This window comes from Athene cunicularia, assembly GCF_003259725.1.
Source record: "Athene cunicularia isolate RWA chromosome 1 unlocalized genomic scaffold, athCun1 chr1_part2, whole genome shotgun sequence".
NCBI lineage: Eukaryota > Metazoa > Chordata > Aves > Strigiformes > Strigidae > Athene > Athene cunicularia.
This window is the reverse complement of record NW_020799092.1, coordinates 24,112,727-24,135,182: the sequence shown is the minus strand read 5'-3', so window position 1 is coordinate 24,135,182 and position 22,456 is coordinate 24,112,727. Positions and strand designations below refer to the sequence as shown.

At 42.5% G+C, this 22,456-nt stretch overlaps 1 protein-coding gene across 2 annotated transcripts in view; it reads left to right on the top strand.

Moving 5' to 3' along the window:
- FAR2 (fatty acyl-CoA reductase 2) overlaps positions 1-22,456 on the top strand; it is a 151,304-nt gene that overhangs the window by 19,592 nt on the left and 109,256 nt on the right. Inside the window, exon 1 of one of the 2 annotated variants that reach the window (XM_026867167.1) lies at positions 10,063-10,164. The exons of the other annotated variant lie outside the window; for it this stretch is intronic. The gene's annotated coding sequence lies outside the window, so the exon portion shown is untranslated. Of the gene's footprint in view, positions 1-10,062; positions 10,165-22,456 lie in introns of those variants that run through there. 2 annotated transcript variants of the gene reach the window in all.

Sequence of the window (22,456 nt, the reverse complement as noted above, 5' to 3'; positions counted from 1 at the left end):
TTTTTTTTTTTTTTAATGGTTGTGGGGGTTGTTTTGCTCCTGGCACTGTGTTAGTCTTCCTGGAAGGGCACCACAGCTGAGAGCTGCTGGGTGTTCCCTACATCTTGCTGTGAATATATAATGGTGGTTTTGAATACAAATACTGATAAAAATAATAATTGCAAACAATTAGAAAAGTCTTTTTCTAGGAATTACTGACTATCCACCTACAGGAGCAGAGTAATGCTGCACACAAGGGCTGAATAGAGCATGACCGTACAATGTACATGTGTACCTGCACGCATACTCTTTCCTGATCTGTGTGACATTTATAAGAGGATAGAAGGTGGGGTTTTTACACCCTCCCAGGCTGCTAACCCTTGTTTTTAACTCTAAATGGTTATTGGAATTGGGGAGAAACGTACCACTTCACCGCAGTGCAAGCATGACTGTATTCAGGGTGACTTCTGACTTACTTCAGGCTGACTTGTTTTTTAGCAGTGATCATGCAATTTAGGGCATACTGCTTCATCTCTTTTTTTCAAAATCCTGATAAAACTTTAATTGTCCGGTTATCCTCCCACATGTTTGTCTCTCTAGCAGTTCTTAGGGATGGAAATGTACTTGCTACAAAAGTCAGAGGTGAATAAACCAGGAAGGTTGTATGCAATTTTTTTCCTTTGGGTCTGTTTCATATGTGTTTCCTGAGATCTTTTTATTTATTAAGGAATTTCTTTTGTACTGGTGAGCATAAGAGATGATCAGCAAGAATGCCCTCTTTTACTGGCTTTTGAATAATTTCCACCATAGAGAGGAGAAGGAAAAGAACGTATGGAATTTAGCATGGCCAGCAGGGACAGGGAAGGGATCTTACTCACGGACTTGGCACTGGTGAGGCCGCCCCTCGATGAGTGGGTTCAGTTTTGGGCCCCTCACCCCAAAAAGGCCATTGAATGACTTGAGCGTGGCCAGAGAAGGGCAACGGAGCTGGGGCAGGGTCTGGAGCACAGGTCTGCTGGGGAGCGGCTGGGGGAACTGGGGGGGTTCCGTCTGGAGAAGAGGAGGCTGAGGGGAGACCTCCTGGCCCTCGGCAACTCCCTGCCAGGAGGGGGCAGAGAGGGGGGATGAGTCTCTGGAGCCAAGGAGCCAGCGCCAGGCCCCGAGGGAATGGCCTCAAGCTGCCCAGGGCAGGGTCAGGCTGGCTCTGAGGAAGGATTTCTGTGCAGAAGGGGCTGTTGGGCGTTGGAATGGGCTGCCCAGGGCAGGGGGGAGTCCCCGGGATCCCTGGAGGGGTTGAAGAGTCAGGCTGAGCCAGCGCTGAGGGATCTGGGGGAGTTGGGAATGGTCAGGGGTGGGTCATGGCTGGACTGGAGGAGCTTCGAGGGCTTTTCCAAACGAGATGATTCTGGGATTCTGTTAATATCTTACTTTTTTTTGGCCCTAAGCATTATGCCGTAGGAATTGCTTCAGCTGCTAAACATGGTATTTTACCTTTCTGGTGAACAGCAGTGGTTCTTAATGTGTATGCAGCATCCCAGCATGAGGCTCAACAGAAGCAAACCACTTGTGACAACAGAATCGCTATGGGAACCTCATCTTGTGTCTCAGCGGTGGTAACACATCAAAGTTTTTATGACCTCTTTCTTGGAGAGCCTGAAAAGATAACTTTATTTCTAGTTAATGGTAGCTGTTTGGGTGGTTTGGGTTTGTTTTTTTTTTTTTGATCTTGGACTCTAGTTTTATTTTATATTTGTCTCTAAACTGTGCATCTACCAAAATAGGAAAATTAGAGTATTTTCCTTTGTTTCTATTAATAAATGCTGGCATGAAAACTTCAAGGGGGGTTATGTTTACATAGAGTATGCAGGAGTGATAACATGAGAGCAGTCTTGAATTACAACAACAAACCTAAGGGCAAAGACACGGGAAGTTCAAATAAGTGCCAAGACTTACCTTCTACTCAATTTACGGGCCATTTTATGTGTTTCATGTTGCTCTAAGCTAGGATGACGTGGAAGAGAGCAGAAAGTCCCAGTATCTATAAAATCTTCAGATTGGTACCTGATGTTACACTCCCTGCCTTTCATTCTAATGCCTAGTGTGGTACACGGTATGAATCCATTCCGTTCCCAAGCAGTAAATTGATTAAATGGACATAAGCAGCGTTCTCAAATTATTTTTTTTTTTTAAATTTGTGAAAATTAAAATTTATACATCTCTATATTCTTTCTACCTCTCAATTTCAGCAGTCATTTGTAAAGTAACTTAGGAGTAGTCTTTGACCACGTTCTAGGGTGTCTGGGTCAGTGGCAGCAAACCAGGAAAGAGTTGTCATGAAAGAAGATGCTAATTCGATAGTCACAGGTAAAGTATGCAAAGAGTGATTTCCAGCAGGGAAGCTGCCTCTTTCCTGGCTGGTCCTTCAGAGCCATTGATTTCACAGATGAAAGGCGATCTCTACCTAGAGTTTTATTGTCATTAACGTGCAGGATGTGCACGGAACGCATCTAGCTGCTGGAGGTGGTAAGAAATGACCTCTTTCAGTCACCTCTCATGTCTGCCCATCAGCTGGAAGGGAAAATGTCTGATTGTTTTCTTAAACTTGAGAGCTAAAGTAAGTTACTCTCCATAGCAGCTGGAGGACCTCTGAAAGATAAAGCCTGAAAAGCAGCCAGACAGGGGCAGCTGGAGGCATTTGTTGAACGCTGGTTTAAGATGTTTCATAGCAATGCCATGGAAGACTTGGAGGCTTAATTAGAAGTTGTTAACAAGTTGTAAATCTTTCTTAAAAATAACTCTTATTGTGACTTCCTAATTCTGCCTGTCCAGGTATAAGCAGTACCTGGACTACCTGTCCAGCTACAAGTATTTCATGGTATCTGAGAAACGGAGGGAATTCTGCTGTGATTGGCTTTTTATGTAATGACATATTTTTCATAAATGAGATTTGCAGAAAGTTTTACCTTTGCTCCCCCTTCCCCCCAGTGTCCTAAACCAAGTAGAAGCCTGTGTATTGTAGATTGCTAGTTTGTGGCTCATTTTTTTTAATCAAATAGCAAATATTAAACAGATTTTTGATTTCTATATATGTTAGCTGCTGGCAAAAGATTACAAATGCATGATATTTACTGTTTTGTTTTGTTTTGTTTTGTTTTGTTTTGTTTTGTTTTTTCCCCAAGTAGCTATTCTGAAAGCTCATTGTGATACTGTGGCACACTGAGTGTGTCAAATAGGTGCACACAACTAATTACAAAAGCTGCCATACAGAAATCATTGTTCCTGCTATAAGGAGTTAAGTAGAGCTAATTGGAATGTATTTTCTTCCAGGTATGCAAACTTTCACTGTGAAAACTCCCTTCCAGCTACTGCTTTAAACAGTTGGGCTCTTCTGGTCAAGAATTGTCTTTCTGCTTTATGTTGGTGCAGACTTAAGCGACGGATTTGGCCCCATGGCTGCAATTTAGCAATGAGAGTTGGAAAATAGTGGGGTTTTTAATCAGCTTTCTGCACCAAACAGATAAACTTCATGAAACAGGTTAACAGAATGAAAAACACTGTTTTTTTCTGAAGAAAAACGGGGCTTCATTTTCCGCCGGCCATAACGTCATCTCCTTTGTTTTTGGATTTGTGTGTCTTCTTAGCTGGGCTGAGAACTTCACCTTTTCACCCCGGAAAGGATAGTTTCACTTCTGTAAATGTGTCTATAAAGAAATCACAGTCCTAAATCACCTTGATTCATAGTGACGTCCATTTCTTAGGTACTGAAGCCCAAATGGACACAGTACACCAAACTGTTAGAAGGGAAGATTCTTAAAATCACTGAAAAAATTATTAGCACAGATTACTTTTAAGTTGTTTCTCTTTCCTCCAAAAGGATGCTACAAGTTAAAGGTCTTCCTTGGGTAAACGCACGTTTATTCTTAATGAATACTTAGTGTGCTTAGCTGCCCTATCTTTCCATTGTTTTCTTTGTACTTTTTTCTTAAAATACTGGTAGATATGTGTTTGTGTAAATATTCTGCCTGCCAACTATATTTCTTCTTCCTTTCCTACTGGATGAGTCTACTAGTAAGACTGCAAGAATTAAGAATGAAGGTTGAAGGGGGTGTGTAAGGTGGGAGAAACCGTACATCCTCTGTCAGATATCTATAATATATTCTTCCATCTTTTTTTTCCTCCTGGTGTCGGACAACAGCAATAACAAAGTGATAAACCCTTCATCTTGTCATCCTCCACCCTTCCATACGCATCACTTTGTTATGTATGGTCTTACCACTCCATCCCTCTATCAGCTGCTATCATCACACCCATTATATCAGCCTCAAAGTGTTAATCTGCAGCTCTGATGTTGTTGTATTGGTTGCTTGCATCTTTCCACGGCACAGTGCCTTCCTTTTGAACAGTGCATGATGTGGGGTCGTGCTTCAGTACAGAGGCATGCTAGCATGGATGAAGATTATAGCTGTTACTTGAGACAGGAGCCTCAAGGTAGCTCTTGTAACAGCAACCTTCAGCTTCATATGATGCAGTGGTTTGTTATCCTGCTTTTCCACAAAGGGAGAAAGTGATCTAGGTGTAGCTATCAGGAAGAAACTGCTCATCCTTGCACCCCAGCAAGTCAGGCTATCATAATTGGGCTGTGTGCTATAAACCCTACGTTAAAAAGACACTGATGCGTGGATTCAATCCACCCATCTTGGGATTGCTTGGAAGAAAAAATTGCCTTTCTGTCTATCCACTTTTTGTGGGTGCAGCAGCACACGCCCATAATAAGGCAAAGTTCCTAACATAATTCAGGGCACTTGTGAAACACTGGAGGATGTAACAAATACTGTAAGCTACACGCAGACCAAACAAGTTTCATACACTTCATGTGAGGCCCGGAGTGCTGTCTGTGCCTCACTAGTACTTTTCAGGGCAGTGCCGCAATCGTCCTCTTGCTCCATGTTTCCACATGCAATGTGAAGGGTTCAACTTGATCCAGTATTTTCTTACCAACATGATGACATGGTGAAGCAACGCAACTAGGGAACCTGTTTCCAGCGTTTTCTTCTTCCTGCAGCCTCCTGTGGCAATACTCCTTTTGTTACTGTATCTAGGCTGTGGAGGCCAAGTGAGGAAAAGGGTGTTGGGAGACCTGTATTCTGATGGTCTATAGCATCAGCAGATGATTCCCAGATGTTGGGAGTGGGTACTTCATCATTCAGTGGTCTTGTCAGTGAAAGATACACCAGAAATTAGGTTTTGCTCTGGTGTGCTAAACCGCTGACCATGGTGTGCAAGCCAAAATGAGTGCCCATGGATAGGGAGCTGTAACATTTTATCTCATTCGGGTGTAGATGAGTCTCATCCTCCTTTTGTCTGATTATTACTTCAGAAAACTGGTTATGTTCTGTACTTAACTGGTTCAGTTTCTGTCCCTCTTATGTTTTTCTTCCACCTACTCTCTCCATCCTTTTCACATCAAGCAGGTGTGATTGCCATCACTGCCATTTCTCTGCTGAAGGCCTTGAATACTGCCTTGGCTAATAAAGCCTGTTAAACATGGCCAAGACAACCCGCAGCCTCTCAGGTGGCTATGAACTGGGTTCCCCCACCTCCCTGCTTTTGGGAGTGCAGCACAGAAGCGTTTGCATAAGGTCAGCAGAGGCTCTTCTCTGTGTGACTCTGCTGCAGACCATACTGGGAGCATCCTCATGTTGCATGAATGAGGCTGTCTTTACCCATGGAGACCCCCTAGTCTGTGCAACAACGCCCGTATAAATAAAGTAACGTCACCAGTCACTCTTGGCATGTTGTTAGAGGGGCTGGGTGACAGGCGGGGGTGTAAAACTTTTGCCAGCAAAGTTGGGTGCAACTGGTGGCAATTTAGTCACTATGTAAAAACATGTTGGAGAATCCCCATGTGTGTGTGGTGAGTGTTCTCTTTATAGATCAGCCATTTCAGAGATAATCAGCAGTCAGTTCTAAGAAGGAAAGGAAGGGGTTTGGGTTTCAGATAATTGAGCACAAGGCGTAACAGGCAAGGAAGGTTCAGGTGAGTTGTGCCAGCACGGCTTTCACATCAGACCAACAAAGTGTGCAGCTGGGTGTACAGGAGCAGAAAAGTGCCTACAGCCACCTGTGCAACAGGAGATAGACGGCACTGATCAACGTTAATAATACTTAAGGATATATCCTTGGAGTCGAGATTAACAGAGCTTTATTAAAATTATTGCATTTTTGCATGTATCCATGATCTTAAACTAAAGTTGAAGGCACATACATAATCTGAGCCTATTATTTCAAGAAGCTAAAATGACGGAAGCAATAGTATACAGTTTTTATGTTTTCTGTTGGCTAAATTAATGTTTCATTAACACAGGAGATAGCAGAGACTCTTCTGTCTTATTAGCATTTTTCAAAGACTGCAGCTCATTATAGCTTGTCTATTAAATGTCCTCCACCTTGCTACACCACAATACTTGCACTAGGAGATAACAAAAGCCTGCAGATAAATAAAGAAGCTGGATTCTTATGTGGATGAGCTGGGAGAAGCCAGAGCCCAAGCAGTCCTTCCATGTTTTGATTTTCATGCCCATCTGGGGAGGAGGAGAGAACACGATGCAACTCAGATGTGGATGGCTGTGGAGCAGGCTGGAAAAGTTTCCATCCCTTGTTCTGGGCCAGTACCCCCAGCTTTGCTCCTGATAACGTCTGTGTGTGCATGTGGGAGCTGGGCAGAACGAAAAGGAGTTACTTCTATAAGTCCTCTTCTTCTTTTCCTTTTCCAAGCAAGCATTAGACAGGGTGGTTTTCTGCTGTATTTTAAAGCATGAAAGAAAATGGCTCATCTCTGCGCAGTTTATACAGAGGAAGGTGCAGTTGTTGAATGACTATTTGCTGCTCTTGCTAAAGAATTCAGGCTAATCAGTGTTCAGATCAGTGCTAGCTCTGAAAAATCAGTGAGGAAAAATCACTGGCCCATGAATTTGAGGAGAAAATCTGTTCTGGTTAAAATAAACTGTTCAGACTGCTGCCCCACCTCCCCCAAGAAATAAGCAAAAGTGATAAATGTTAAAGGAAAGCTGTTTCATTTTTAAATTTTAGGTAAAATATTTAGGCTCTTTTACCCACCCACCCCTCCACCCCCCCAAAAAAAAATTTCCATGAAATTGATACCAAAAACTGTCATAACTCTAAAATTATTGACATCACCGAGATCTTAATTTTTCACGAAGAAGCTTTCAGCAAAAAGTTTTTGTTTACCTCTAATAGCACTTTCCTATCAACTTCAGTAAAAAATAGGGTAAAAGTCAGTAGATGCATCAGCTTAATCTTTACATTTAAGGTGCTTGAGATCCGTGCCAATGATGCCTTTTGAAGGGTGTGTGTGTGTGTGTGTGTGTATATTGTACTGTCTGCAACTCATCATATCTGACAGTTAATATACCACGAGGAAAGAACGCTGCATGAGCAGCCCGCTTCACACAGGGAAAGTGGATTCTGATGAGGGCATCAGGGGCTCAATCTGGGATGTAGAGGTTTGAAGTCTGGGGGTGTATCTCCATGTTGCAGCCCTTCATCTGCTGCATCTGCCCATCCCTAGTAGTCCCTCAGGGGCCTCTTCCAACACAACATTTTAGGATCATCTGCTTAGTAAGATCTTCCTTCTCCCTAGCCTTTGAGAGTCTTTTCATCACCCTGGAGTTCTTAACCTACAGCACATAATTAAGATATTTTTGAGAGTATCTGTTTATTTTACAGAGATTGCAATGACAATTTAGATGCTTGTCTGTCTTGGCTTTGCAAGTGAAATTATGACTCTGAAATCCGCTCTGTAATCTACTTTGGTTTGCTTCTCAGTTTCTGCTTGAGGAGCAGATACCTAGTCCTGTGGGAACATCACAGGTTGGTCTGTCTACCTTCCACACTGGGACAATGCCATAGCTGCCCAAATAAATCCATCATCCAGGTTTTGCATTAAATCAAGCCTGTAGACCAGATTCATCCCAGCTGATGACAAGGAGCACCAATTCTGTACTTCAGTCAGCTCTGAGAAAAATTTTTCTCACCTTAGGAAAATGTCCTATATAGCCAGTCAGCTGTTTTTGAAACATAGGCCTAACCCTCAGGGCTGGAAACGTGTTTGCCAACTGAGAATCAGACCGTATGGCTCACTCCCTGTACCTGAATGATGTTTCATTACAGAGTGCATCACAGCTGTCTTTCTGCTCCTACACCCTTTTTCTTGCAAAACTTTGTTATATCTTCATCTTCCCCTCCCTTTTGCTTGGGATCCCTCCTGCTTTATTTTCAGAAGGGCACCAGTTCCTGAGAGCAGTCTGTTAAACCTAGGAAAAAAGATCCTAGTTCAGTTTTGGTAAAGTATTGGTTTGGAATGGTTAAAACACTCTAATTTCTGCAGCTAAAACCAGGTCATATCCATCTAGGTTTGACTCAATCACTAAGATACCTGTTTTCAGGTGAATCAATCTGAGGAGAGCCTCATCGTGAGGTCTGACCTGTAGTGACAAGGTTTAACATCCCTGTCACCATACCCCTGGTGTGACAGTAAGTAGACGTTATCTTGGGCTTAATGCACCGACACCACTCACGCTGCTGGTAACTGGAATGCGGCCTTCAGAATGGGAGAACTCCCCCTAAATATATATCCCAGAAATGAAACAAAACTTCCACTTTTTCATTTTGTTATGAAAAAAAAAAAAATCACCTAAATTCTAATAGTTTTACATAAAAATACCATAAACTTTGACAAAGGTAATGGACGTGTTTTCAACATCCTCTAAATACCAAGATCACTGAGTAAAACTGGGTTGTTTGATAATCCCTTCTAGATGTTATTATAATTGCATCTTTTCTCCCAGCTGTATTTCTCCTAACTGAGCTTCGTTTGTTTTCCTTGTGAGAATATTTCATTCCCATCCCATTGCCACTGCAAATACTGGTACCCCTATGGAAAGAATTCTTAGTGGGCAGAGTTTACCCAGGTAGTTACATGCTTTTCCTCATCAAAACATTTACTGGATTCAAATAAAACTGTGATTAAGCAAAAAGAACTTTTGTTACACAAACTTTCTCTGAATTGCTGGCAACATCTATCCTGACAATGCAAAGAGGAGGTAACATCGCCACGACCCCACCACCCCCTAATTTGCTTGACAAACTCTTGGTAGAATCTGAAAAGATTTTGTTTTGTGTGTGTGTCGGGCTTTTTTTAACAAGCTTTGAGAATATTTGCTCTTTGGTGTTCGTGGTGAAGAGGGTGTGCTGACATTCAACAGGTAGGCCCAGGAAAAGACAGAGGCACGGAGTTCATTTTGGCACCTTCGTCAAGTAACGTAGTTTCATCTAGCCGAAGTATGGTTTGAATAAAATCAGAAATAAAAATTACAGATCTTCCTGGTCAGGAAGAGAAATTGTCTCCCTGTTGCAAAGACCCATTTCCCTGAATGTAAAATAGCCAAAATAGTGACGTGCCGCCCACAGCTCTTAAACCTTTTGCAGCCTGAAAAGCTGCACATATTCACATTTATGTTCTCTCTCTCAAATCATATCTGTTCTGGTTTTGTGCCATGATATTTTTCACGCAGATCCAAAACGACTGTTCGTGCGTCCAAATCCATTGCTCTGCTTGACTTCAGGAGGATCGGTTTGCTCCAAGTCTGTTGCTTTTGTGACACTTGCTGGCGGAGGTGCTCTCTGTCCCTTGTGCTAGGAGATCGGTGTTAGATCAAGATGAAAACAACAAAAGACAGCGAAGAGGTGATGTCAGTTAAGGGTATGGCTGTGCTGCACAATGGGTGCCATGTGAGGGGATGTCACTGGGCTGGTTCTTCCGTCTGTGTCACAGCAGCGCCGTGGGATGTTAGGAGCTCAGATCTGCCAAGGTACATTCAACAGTGTCAGCTGGCAGCCCTGCATGTGGGTTACGGGAGCAAAGTTAATTAAGAAATGAGCAGCACTGCCTAGAGCTGATTTTATCACTCCCGGTTCTAGAAGCAGCTTGGTCACAGCTAGACCAGGGCATCGCTGCATTCCTCTGCTGCAAGGTGGTCATTCCTCTGCTCCGTGGTCATTTCAGTGGGATGTAGCCATCGTTCTTGGCTTGGCTGGTGGTTCGGGTGCTACAAATGAAAGGGTTTGGTAAACACAGCTCTACAGAAAGCCAACTGTTTTGCTTTGGTGAGTGGATCGTGTCTTTAGAGTGCTGGCTATATTGCGATAGCCTTTGGGCTTTTTTGTTGTTTTGTGGGGAGAAAGGATTGTCGTTTGGGGTTTGTTGTTTTCTTATATTGGTGGTTGTTTGGTTGTTTTTTTTTCTTAAAGAAACAAAGGAATTTTGTGCATAACAGAAGAGCATTGTGTGAAGAGTGCTGTTAAGGATGGTAGATGTGGAATGACGTGTGCTGGTTATATTTTATTGTTTTGAAAACAAACATCCCCCTCCTTTCTAGCTGCAATCTGCTGATTCAGATGAAGAAGCAAGGTCAGATTTCATCCCTCTTCTCTGTTCCTTTCTTCCTATATTCCAGAACTATTTTAGAGTATTACTTGTTCACTGCCAGAGATCTCCGTGATTTCCTTCTTAGCTCTGCAGTCACTCAGATCTCCTGGATCCTTCCTGCTACTTCTGCTTCACACCTGAAACGCTGGGGTTTCAACCCCAAGCCCCAAGTTAAGGTTGACATGTGGGTGATTCCCACAGCCCTTCCCAAAGGGGGGTGAGTTTCCCTTTAGGCTTCCCCCCAGGGTGGGGCCGGCCTGGCAGGGAGAGCCATTGGGTAAATGAGCCCCAGGTGTCTGCAGTGAGTAACCCAAGGTCAGGGATAAAAGCTGGGACCCCTTGCAGGCAGGGGCAGTGTCTGTGTGTGAGGTGGGTGCCCTGTGCAGAGTTCCCTGTTGGGGAAGGACCTCCCGCCTCCCTGGGACTGGGCTCCAGTCAGGTCTGGCTTTTGTAAACTGGGCTGTGTAGAGATTGAGTGTGTGGCTTCCTTGGTCTGATGTGTTTGGTTTGTTGACTTGGTTGTCTCCCATCCCTTCTATGGGAGACTGCATGTCACCATTTATTCCACCCATTGTTGGTTGTGTGGTGTCGTTGTTGGGGTCAGTGGGATTGATGTCAATTATGTATAATGTGACTGACTTGTTTGTACCCCCAGTGCTCACCCATGTACTGACCCTTTTGTGTCAAATACAATTTGGTTATTGGTTCATCTTTATGCTAGGCCTGATAATTGGCAAAACAACACCCCACTGCGTTTTGAGCTGGGGCAGATAAAAAAGCCTAATAGCTGGGAAAGAAGGAGGAAGGTTATAGGTATGCTGTGGGAGGAGGCAGAGTTACCAGCAGCAAGAGGACGGGTTGAATGGCTGCATTTCTATTTGCATGCAAGATTTAAAAACTGGCCGGTGACCCAACGGTTAACATGGTGGTTGTTCACATGCAGTTAAACGGGACTTGCCATCCCTCGTGTGTGAGGGACCACAGCTGATTCACTGCAGAGAATCACAGCAATTCAGCCGCTTTCGGTGACACGAGATTTCTGAAGAGCACAGCTGGTGCTCGGCAAAATGAGCACATCCGCTGCATGAGAAGAGAAAGATGTTCCCCGGCAGAAGACCACTTCACAGTGGGTCAAGGAGAGCCTTGCTGAAGAGAAGGAAGTAACACCTTCAATGCCACATGAGCTGTCTTGGGCAACAAAGATTTTAGGTAACCCCCCAATTAGACTGTTGCAACTGAAAACAGGCAAATCCACGCCTTTTTTTTTTTTTTTTTCCAAGACTATTGCAAAAGACTGAAGAGGAGTTCATGGTGGTTACAAACGTCGGGTGGCTTGGAGATATGGTGTGAATCCTTGGTTCCGGTCAAAGGAGCAGTCCTTCACCACTGACTGCATCAGAGCCAGGATTTTTATGTCTTCATGTATTTCACCATCTGTTAATCTCAGGAAGGGACTGGAAGAGAAAGCATTGCAAGTATTTTCATTTACAGTTGAGTATTGTCCACAGGCAGCTGTAAGATCAGACCATTTTTCTCTCATGGACTTCCTGGTCGCTCGCAGCTTTGGTGGCAGGTGATTGATGACAATGTAGCTGGTATGGCAGCCAGATAAATGAGCAGATTTGGAAAGCTGCCTTGCCTGAACAGATGTTCCTTTGCACAAACAAATTTGGAAAGCCCCTTTGAACAGATAGTACGACCAGATCATCATGTTCAATGGCTTCAACTTTCATGTCAGAGAAATCAACATTTTTGAGATGGAAAAAAGTACCTTTACTGTTGTTCTAATTTAATCAGTGAGAAATATAGTAAGCACCCAATTATTAAATCAGTAAAAGCAACAGGCCTGTCATAGGATTTTATCCTATTTCTATCCCTTTCCAAGCACAGCAAGAAGATTATTTTAATAGGGTAATGATTATTTTATTTTGTAGTGATATTTGGAATAGAGAAATTCAAAGAAAGTTTAAGAATACATGCTCAGATGAAATGGTAAATATTGTACTGTTATGAGTTAAGTCAGTTTTTTAAGCTTTCCAATGTTTGAGGTATTTCTTTAAAAGCAGTCCTATGCTGTCTATCTCTGAAATACTAGTAAAAGTGAAACCTCATGGGCTTAAACATGCTGCCACTGAGCGAACCCTTGCAGTGAATCCTGACCAGCAGATCTCATCCCATGGATGTCTGTCGTGAGTGTAACCGTTGCTGATGCGCATGGAGAGTCCTGGTCTCGAAACCTCCCGTGTGGATTGCTGTCGGCGCATGTGCTTGCTGAACACCTGCGGAGGAGTTCCTCTGTTGTCTTAGGAATGGGGACAGAGCTCTGTCATTCCTCTTGTTGCGTTTCTGTGAGCTTATATGGTAGATGCTAGGCTTGAGAATAGTGGAGCGAGGTCCAAATGATTTACTTAAGGATTAAATATTTAGATCAAAGAACTCCCTACTTAACTATCCCCATGTAAAACCTTAAATGAATCTGGCCATTAACAAAAAAGGTTCCCTCAACGCTGCCAAAAGATTGAAACCAGTCTTTTTAATATATATTTGGTGACAGAAAAAAAGCCTGGTTTCTCCAGCCTGTGAAGGCAGCCTGAGGCTTTTCACGGATTCTGCCAGATGTGTTATCCAGCAAATTCTTATTTCTAAATATATGTGGTTTTGAACTCTGAATTACAAGAACGGTAAGCCTAGTCTTGGATTTGTTGGAGTGATGGACTCGGGAGTGTTTCTAGGCCTGTCTGAGCTCAGCTCTGGATGGCAGACATGCCAGATGAGGCAGTTTGGGATCAGCACCTCCAGAGCAGCTTGAGAGGCAGTAAACATCAGGCTTTTCAGCCTGCTTGAGTTTCCAAGTGAATGCTGGTGAACTCTTATTTTCTCTCTGTCATGTCTCTCCTCACCTTGCAGCCAGCTCTCCTTATCCTTCCATGCTCCTTTCCCCCTCCTCAGCCTTAATGTAGTATCAGGGATTCGTGCTACAACGTGGAGTGATTTTTTTTTTTTTTTTCCCCTCCCGATGCTCAGCTAAATTCTCATCTCATTCCTCACTGAAGAGAGGGGCAGCCCGAGAACAGGTTTGACCCTATGAGCGGGCTGAAGGAAACATCCCTCTGATGTCCCTTTACCTTAATGTTATTTTTAATATCTACAGATTTTTCTTTTGCTGCTGCTAAGCTGGAGGAAATCTGTCTGTATACCAAGTATCTGGGAGTACAAGCAGCCTCCCTGAGTAGGAAGAGCCACAGATCAATGATATTTTAGATGTCTCTCTGTGTGTAATGCTGTTTGACTTGTGGTGTATCAACCAGAAGGACAGGTGAGGAAATCCTGTTTCAGATTTTGATTATTCAACGTAGGTTGCAGCTGAAAACCAATCTCTGTTGCTAACTTTCTAAACTAAGTGTGTCTTCGGGGAAAGAATGGACAAACCAGTACATGCCCCGTCCAGCTGCACTGGCAGTTGTGGTTATTTCAGTTTCAGAGTTAGAAGTAGGGTACACAAGTCTCAGCCTCTGCAACTACGGAATTGTTGTACCTAATATTGGAAAGTCATGAGTCATGTTATCATCCTGTTCCCATTTTCCTCCCTCCGAAGAGATCTAAAACGATAAGAAGCTGCGTGCTTAATGACGCCTTTTGAACTTATTAACTTTGCAGGACGGGCTCTTTAACTGGCCTTTGTACAATTAGAAAATCAGTATTTCAAGTGCACAGAAAAATGCGTTGTTTTCTGAAGGCTCCTCAGAGGTCAATGACTTTACTTACCCTCCCTTAACCCCTGAGCTTCATTTAGTCCCCAGCAAGCTCTGCCTGCATTCATTTTCCTCTTCCCTCCATCAGTAGCCTTCTGTCCTCTCTATTCACAGCTCCTCAAAATACACAGCTGGTGTGTTAAACTGTCTGCCCTGTTAACACTTCCTTGTCCTCTGCTTCTCACTCCAGATTTGTTCCTCCTCCAGCTTACTCTGAAATCCCTCCGTAAAACCACATTTCTTGAACACCTTTTTTTTTTTTTTTTTCGCCCAAAGGTTTCACACCACATCCCCCCAGTAGGATATTATCCTCAGTTTTTGTCCACAAGTTGTTTTTTTTTCTGCAGTATCATTTCTTACTGCTGCACATTCACAGATCCTGTCACTGTCTTCTGTCTGGGCTGTAAACAGATAACAACAAGCCTAAATTTACAGTAGCTGAAAAATGTATGTTAAATTTTTTTACTAATAGAGCAGGTTCCGTCCTCTTGCAGAAGCTGTAAGTGAATCAAAGCACATTTGGCCTTTTGACCAAAGGTGGCCTCATTCACTCATATGTAGGAAAAAAAATACAGTAGGCATTTGGAATATGCATGGGAAGAAATAACAAGCTCCTTCCTTTATTAATATCACAAATAATAACAAAAACCACTGCCTGAATTCAGAGACACATGAGGAGTCACTATGAGGGGTCAGTGTGGAGCTGATTCTACAGCCAGTTTTGGAATTTTTTATCTTTCTTGATCTCAGATATCTTTTGTGGATCCCATTTACAGCTGTAGTCTGGGAATAAAGATGCAGAGGAGCACATTGACTACTATTTTGTATGATCTGATTTTATTAATTGCCATCAGAATTTTACCCCAAAATTCCTCAGCGTCTTTGGCAACTCCAGCAGCTGTTTTCATTTTCTCTGTTTTCTCTGAGCAGCAAAAAAGGAGGATTTACTCCTTGGGTAGCAACTAAGAAATTGCTTTGCATATGTTTTGCTGAATTTTCTTGTTTTATAGTGTTCCTACTAAATCAGAGGGAATGCACTCAAAGCCACGTGCATCCTCATTCCAGCCTGAATTACTAGGCACTGAATGGATCCTGCAGAAGCATTAAATTCACTTTAGCAGTTCTTTTCTGCTCCATTTTCTCCCATTTGGTTTCCAACTGTCTCCTGGATTATTTCTGTGTGTCTTTGATCCGATTCCTTAATTTCCCAGTGTCTAAACCTAAACTAAGTACAACACTTTTTCTCTGCCTTACGATGAGCCAGAAACTGCTTTGGATGTACCTTCCTGAACTGTGAAATTCCTCAGAATATGTGGGAAGGTCAAACAGTGAAATATTGAAGCTGTGGAGTGATATGAAATAGTTTTTATGTAAATCTCATTCCAGTGTGTATGTCCTGTTGCACTTTTTAAGGACAAAGATGCTTTTTGTGCATTTAAGGTAATTTAATTAAAGCTATTCACGCTACCTGGAAAATCGGCATCATAATTTTTTGTGGTACCACTTCTCTGCAGTCTTCTTTTGCTGAGAATCAGAGTGTTCTGAATTTCAGCTGTGCAGGTTTCCCACTTTACAGCTTTTAAATTTTGCATCTTTTCTGGTTTGACTTTTATGAAGAAAAGTAAAAATGAAAGAAAAAGGAAAAAAAGGTCAGGCTGATGACCCAGGAAGCAACATTTTATTGAAACTCCTATATAACGACCCCTGGGAATCCTCTAGGGAAGCAGAAGTTTCTTTATATTTATTTTAAAAGTGGAATATTACAGAAGTAAGGCAGAAAGCACTCAGGGAAGAAGAAAAGAGATCTGCAGAAAAGGAGAGAGGAGCCCAGAGCATCAGAAGTGTGATGACCAGTAGAAAGACAGAGAACAACCAAGACATCTAGTAAATATTTCACAAAGCAAAGAGAAAATGTCTTTATCTTTTACTGGTGAGGAAAACATTCTCCCTTACAAAAACTTCTTGGGACTCCTCAGAAAAAAGCTTGCTGACCAATACCTTTTTTTTTTTTTTTTTTAACACTTTTTGACTAATTTTCAATTAAACCTCTTCTTTTACTTATATAGTATTGGAAACTCTCATCCATCTCTAATCATCTCTCTGCTCTAGGTGAGACAAAAGTGACGCTTTTCTTCTGTTAGCAGTTAGAGGTCAGTTTTGCCAGCAGTTTTGTTGTTAGTATTATTTTTATATAAAATATTTTCTTTCTGCCAAATCGCATTTGTTCTTTTCTCCGCTTCAGTAAAATATCTTTCCTTTTCAACATACACGTTCAGTAAGGAGCAATGGTCCTTCGCTCCCAGTTCTTGGTGAGAAGCTCAGGCAGAACTGGGGAGACAAATTTCCTTGAATGCCATTGGGCTGAAACTGCCTTTCACAGGTAGACTCTGGGATGGTTTGTTGCCCCAAGGTCCTGGCTTCTTAGTTTGTGTAGTCATTCCTTCTCACTTTTTGGCCTTTTTTGGACCAGGCTCAGTAACAGTATAGTACAATGGTAGTCACTCTGCCTGTGCATCCGAGGCACCTCAGAGTTGAGGGCCAAATACTTCTCGCTCCTCATATATTCAGTGGGGAGAGAGAGAAGTATCCAACAAAGAGAGTCAGAGTCTCTTTCCATCAGTTTTTCTTGTTGTCTTTTTTGTATTTTGGGGGCTGTCCTCGTTACTGACCTTGAGGGAGCAAGCAGAGCTACTGACACAGGCAGCCAGGAGAAGGAAGAACTGGCTGTACGTGCAGAGGAGCCACCACTCATCCCAGCTTCCCACAGAAATATGGCTGGAGAAGTAACAGTACATTTTGGGTTATCTTCTGATAAAACAGCACTTCAGAAAGATGTAAAAATCTGCTCCTGGGGTGAAAGGAATAGAACAAATCAGCTCACAGGCTGTGGTTTCCAGAGAGTGAAGGCAAAGCCCTTTTCATTCTGAATCAACATCCGTGCTTGGACACTCCCCGATTTTAGTCATTCGGTAGCTATTTGGAGGCTTTCCTGATGCTGGAAAGATAAAAATGTTTAATTTGAGTTTTCACAAGTCTGTCATTAAGCAGGCAGTGTTCCCTTGATGAAGAGGAATTGTTTTCTGGGGAGCAGGTTGAGGCAGAGGACTAAGACATCTCAGGAAAGCATCTCTGGCCAAAATAATTATTGGGCTCCATGGTAGTCTATTGTCCAAAACCAGGATTTGTTGTACTAAGAAGCTAGGTGCACTAAGAAAAAATGTATAGAGAAGTTGCATAAGTCCATGAAATCCAGGTTTTTTGAAGCTTTTTAAAATTTCTTTCTGTAAAGAGTTCTTTATATAGCATGGAAGAATTATCTGCAGTTATGTCCATCTATAATGTCTAAGTTGTTTACACCTAAACCACAGGATAATTTGTATTAATTATTTTCATCATATCACAAGTGTTAATGAAGATTGTTTCCAAGGCCTGCACACAGGGATGTTTGCCGGAGGTCAGCATACCATCTACAGCAAGGAAAGCTGAATGCCAGCACAGCAAAGAAACTAATCTTCAGCTCCCCTTACCCCTTTCATTTGTTTTCTTCTTTGTCTTTTTCAAAGGAAAAATGATATGAAATCTGGTTATAGCCATAGTAATCAATAATTATAGAAACATAGAATGGTTTATCTTCCAGCTTTGGAAGTTTCTTTCTTCTTGCCCATCCTGAAGATGGTCTCAACATTTGTCTTTTCCTGTCTGTAGGTCTGTTCTCAGTCTCCATGACCTTCCCAAAATACTAGACTATTTTATTCTGATGAGACTGGCCCCTTGGACTCATCCCATCCAGTCCCACAGAGCTGTGTAGATCTGCTGTGCTTGGGTTCCCCACTCCATCTTCCTCTACCAAGGGTAACACTTTGCTCCGCCAGACTCTGCCACGAAACACAGGCACCTGGGAGGTCAGACTCTGCAAGTACAGGTTTGCTATCCAAATATCTGTGTAGGATCATCAGGACTTCAGTAATTAAGCAAGAAACAAAAGAATAAAGAGATGGACCCCCAGTTTCTCAGATTCCATATGTTAGGGTTTGGCATTTTTTGCAAATAACCTGAGTTGTTCTCCTCAGACTGGACGAGACTAGCTGTTGCTTCATCAGATTTTTTGAAAGGTTGCCATTATATTGGAATGTAATGTGTGAGTTGCTGCAGCGCATAAACAAAAGAGAAGGAGAAGGTAGAAGCGGAAATGGGGTGGAAAAAATAAGCAAAAGACCTCATGTTAGGTGTACTTTCCCACATTCTATCAAAATATGCAGTTTAAAATATTTTATTTTAAATATAGACATTTCTGTGTGAAATTGGTCTAAAGAAGCTTGCAATATGGAGAATTTTATTTGACCGTAAAGATTCTTTTTTTTTTTTTTTTTTTTTTTTTTTTTTACTTCCAAAGTGAAGACTTTTAGTTTAATCTTCCTTTGCAGTTCTGGCTAATTTTCCTTCAGGGATTGCACTAGGCCAGGAGGATGCAGTGCTCAGAGCATCTCCTGCTCTAGGATTCTCCAGTCTCTGAAACTTGTATATTATCTGCCACGAGAGAAGAGATGCCACTCTGAGAGAATGAGCAGTGGATTTTATGAGCAGCCTAAACCAATTTTACTTCCTACACAGGCACTCCAAAGAAGTTAAGGGCTGACAGTGGGTAGGAAAATGAAGTTCAGCTTTGCGACATGGTGGTGAGAGTGGGAGGAGGGATGAGAAAAAGACGGATGGTAACAGTGGTAACAGGGCAGAAGTGCCCAAGCTACTGAGAGCAAGATGTGAAATGGAGCAAAGATGTTGTGATGTTTTCCTCCGAGGGACAGCTGTGATGCTCTGTCTCATCTATCTCATAACAGTCAGCAAATCAGAGAGTTTTTAAAGAACAGCTCAAGTAAAAGATTTGGCTGGGAAAGATATATGAGGAAAAATTTAATAGCAGAATACATAGCAAGCACTGATTGAGATTAAATGAGGAGGAGAAGTAACTAGAGGTGATTTAAAACTCAGTATTTCCTTCCCTCAGGGGTTTCTGCTAACTTCAGCATTTATCTTTATGCTGTATAGGAATAAAAAACCCCAAAATCTCATTTTTGTGCTAGAATGGAGGTTTATGAAAAATTTTGGTTTTCAAAAGGACGGTGTGGGTTTGTTTTATTTTTTTAAAGACCAGTTCAGCATTATTTCTTCCTCCACTGCTTTTGATGTGTCTTGGGAATGGCAATTCAGAGATGTCTTCATTGATCACTACGAGCTGGGGTCACTGACCAAGCTCTTTTTCCTAGTGAATCACATTTATGTGCCTCCTGCTCTGCATCCAAAGAGCTCTAGCGGAGTGGAGGTCGCAGCATACGCCAGGATTTGCATGAGTGTGTGTCACCTGGGAGATACAGTCCATCAAGAGGCCCGACTGATAGTGATAATGAGATCAAGACCTACATGAGCTAGAACTGTCATTTGATGTAGCGGCAGTACAGGTGGATGTAGATAGATTGTCAAAATGAGACAAGATCTGACAAAACGACAGATCCCAGTTGATTCTGAGTGACCTTGGCTCCAAGAGAAACATTTTGTTTCAGGCTTTTTGATGGAAAGAAATATAAATATTTCAGTAAAATGACTGAAAATAGATTTGTAAATTAAAGGCGGGGGGGGGAAAGAGAGAGAAAATGACCCATCAGTTCCTACACTGGTTTTTCCGTGTAAATGTAGCATCAGCAAAGTTGTTGTATGTGGTGACATGGTGGAATATTTTGATGTTGTATATAACAAGTTGAGGAAGCTGTGTGTGCTCTCAAAGGAAAACAGGTAGTTTATTGAAGCTTATTGAGATGGAAAGTAGGTTTTATAGAGAGAAGCAGGACAGTTATGCAACACTCAATAAAAAGTTCATGTTTAGTTCAGCTGTGTCATGAAGTTCTCCAGATCAGCACGTGTACTTCATCTGTTGGCTGTACAACAGCCATCAGCTGTTACCCTGCAATGAATACTTCTGTGAAAGCCGTATTCATGTGGGACAGTATTTAATCAGGATGGTCTTTGTGTAATTTTGAGGGAGAAAAGGCCTACAGAGTAGCTCACGTGAACTTCTCTTTTCACTGGCAGTCTATAAAACACCTGCTGTAAGAGTCACAATAACAGGAAGGAAAACAATTAGCTCACTTCAGGTGTCGTGCTGCAAAGATATTGAACTGGTATTTGATTATTTTTTTAGCCTGCAGTTTAAAGTGTCTCCTGCATGAGAAATGGAAGTTATGGTGGATGCGGAATAATGAAGTGCAGGCAGTCAGGGCTGGTCCCTCCACAGATGGCTTTGCTCATGTGGACCAGCGCTCAACCAGCTGTCGGGAGCCCCATAGTTGTGCCAGGTCTCAGGCTGTGCCAGGGCAGGGTCAGGCTGGCTCTGAGGAAGGATTTCTGTGCAGAAGGGGCTGTTGGGCGTTGGAATGGGCTGCCCAGGGCAGGGGGGAGTCCCCGGGATCCCTGGAGGGGTTGAAGAGTCGGGCTGAGCCAGCGCTGAGGGATCTGGGGGAGTTGGGAACGGTCAGGGGGAGGGTCATGGTTGGGCTGGAGGAGCTGCAAGGGCTTTTCCAACCGAGATGATTCTGGGATTCTGTGATAGGAAACTAAGGCCCTTCCTGGGTCTCTGAGTGGGGAGGTTCTCCACGCTAACGGGGAGCACAAGCAGGAGACCCAGGGTGGAGCCCCTTTCTTTTTGAGGTGGTTCATGCCCTTTTCCTCCCATCTTCTTCCCTACAACCCCCTGTGAGTCAAGGGAGGCTTGTTTCAACAGGAGGTGAGTAGCTGTTTGCTTAGGACTGTGGTTTAGGGCCCTTATATAAAAAAGAGCTTGTCACTTTTACTGTGTCTTAACTATGTCAATATTGTTCTTTGTAAGCGAGAGGACAAGTTATATGAGTAAAACATGCGTATTTTCCCTTGTATTTTTCCAGGCTTTTCAAGAAGATATATTAGATACAGCTGGGAGAGGTGTATCCTCTGTGGGGAGAGGAAGTAATTTTTCTTTTTATTTTGAGTTTCTTCTGCTTTCTTACTGAGCTGACTGGTTTTGCTCTAGGATAGGGCATGAGGAAGAACTACAGCCTGAAATCTGTTTGCTCTTATATGTGGAAAAAAGCATGAAAGCATCATATTAGGGTATTTCAGTGAAAATGAAGATATAACAAACCCTGGAAGAAAGAGACTTTTTTTTTTTTTTTTTTTTTTTTCCCCCCCCCAGGCATTAGGAAAGGAGTGCTAAATTGTCTTAATAGATTGTGTTGTGTGCACAGTCATTCTGCTCTCACAGGCTGAAACCTGAGTTATGATGAATTTGTTTCGTGATAGTGACTCATCTTTCCATTCAATGGCAAATTAACAAAAATGGTAAACCTGTTGTGCAAAGAACAGGCTCTATCTTTTAGAAATGGCTGTCAAATAAAAAAAAAAAAAAACCACAAACCAACCTGGCCATGTTGCCTCATCTTCGCTATTGTATCAACTTGTCTGTATCTGTTAGAATTCTTCTCAACTGTTTTATGGCATGCCCGGACTCTGTGCGTCCAATGTAATCCAGCATAGCTAATTTATTTCCTAATAACTAATGCCTTCTCTACTTCCTGCAAACCTTACAGTACCTCCCTTATAGCAAATAGAAAGGAGGGACTAACTGGTCCCCTTCCTCTGCTATAAAGTTTCCCATGCTGCTGGAGAGTTTGGCTGACTTTCCTGACTAAACTAACTCCATGCAGATCAACTTCCGTACCAGCTGATTTTCTCAGGTAAACCGTGTTCCTAAATCCTTGCTCTATAAGCGATGCTAGACCTTCCCTTCCATGCTGGGCTGGGATTCTCCCTTTTAAGTGATTTCCCCCCCCCCCCAAGTCCTCACTTCTCCATGACCATCTGCTCAGCTGGGACTCTCTCACAGAAGCGGTGGATTAAGGCTGATGGAGGGTTTGTTTTAATCCTCCTTGCTTGGTGGCTGTGGAGGATCTGTTCCTATTACCAGCTTCCTGGTTCAGAAGATAACACTGCAGGTTGGACTGAAGCATAAATAAGGGAAGAGAAAAGAAGGGCTTTGAAGGGCAAAACACCCATGAGAAATTGGACAGATAGCCTGAAATTATTCAGGTGAGACTTGAAAATCCTGGGGGAAGTTGCTTGTAACTGTTAACAATTGTTAAATTTTACAATAGGAGTACTTCCTAAGAAAGGTAGATTAAATGTTCCTGCCGAG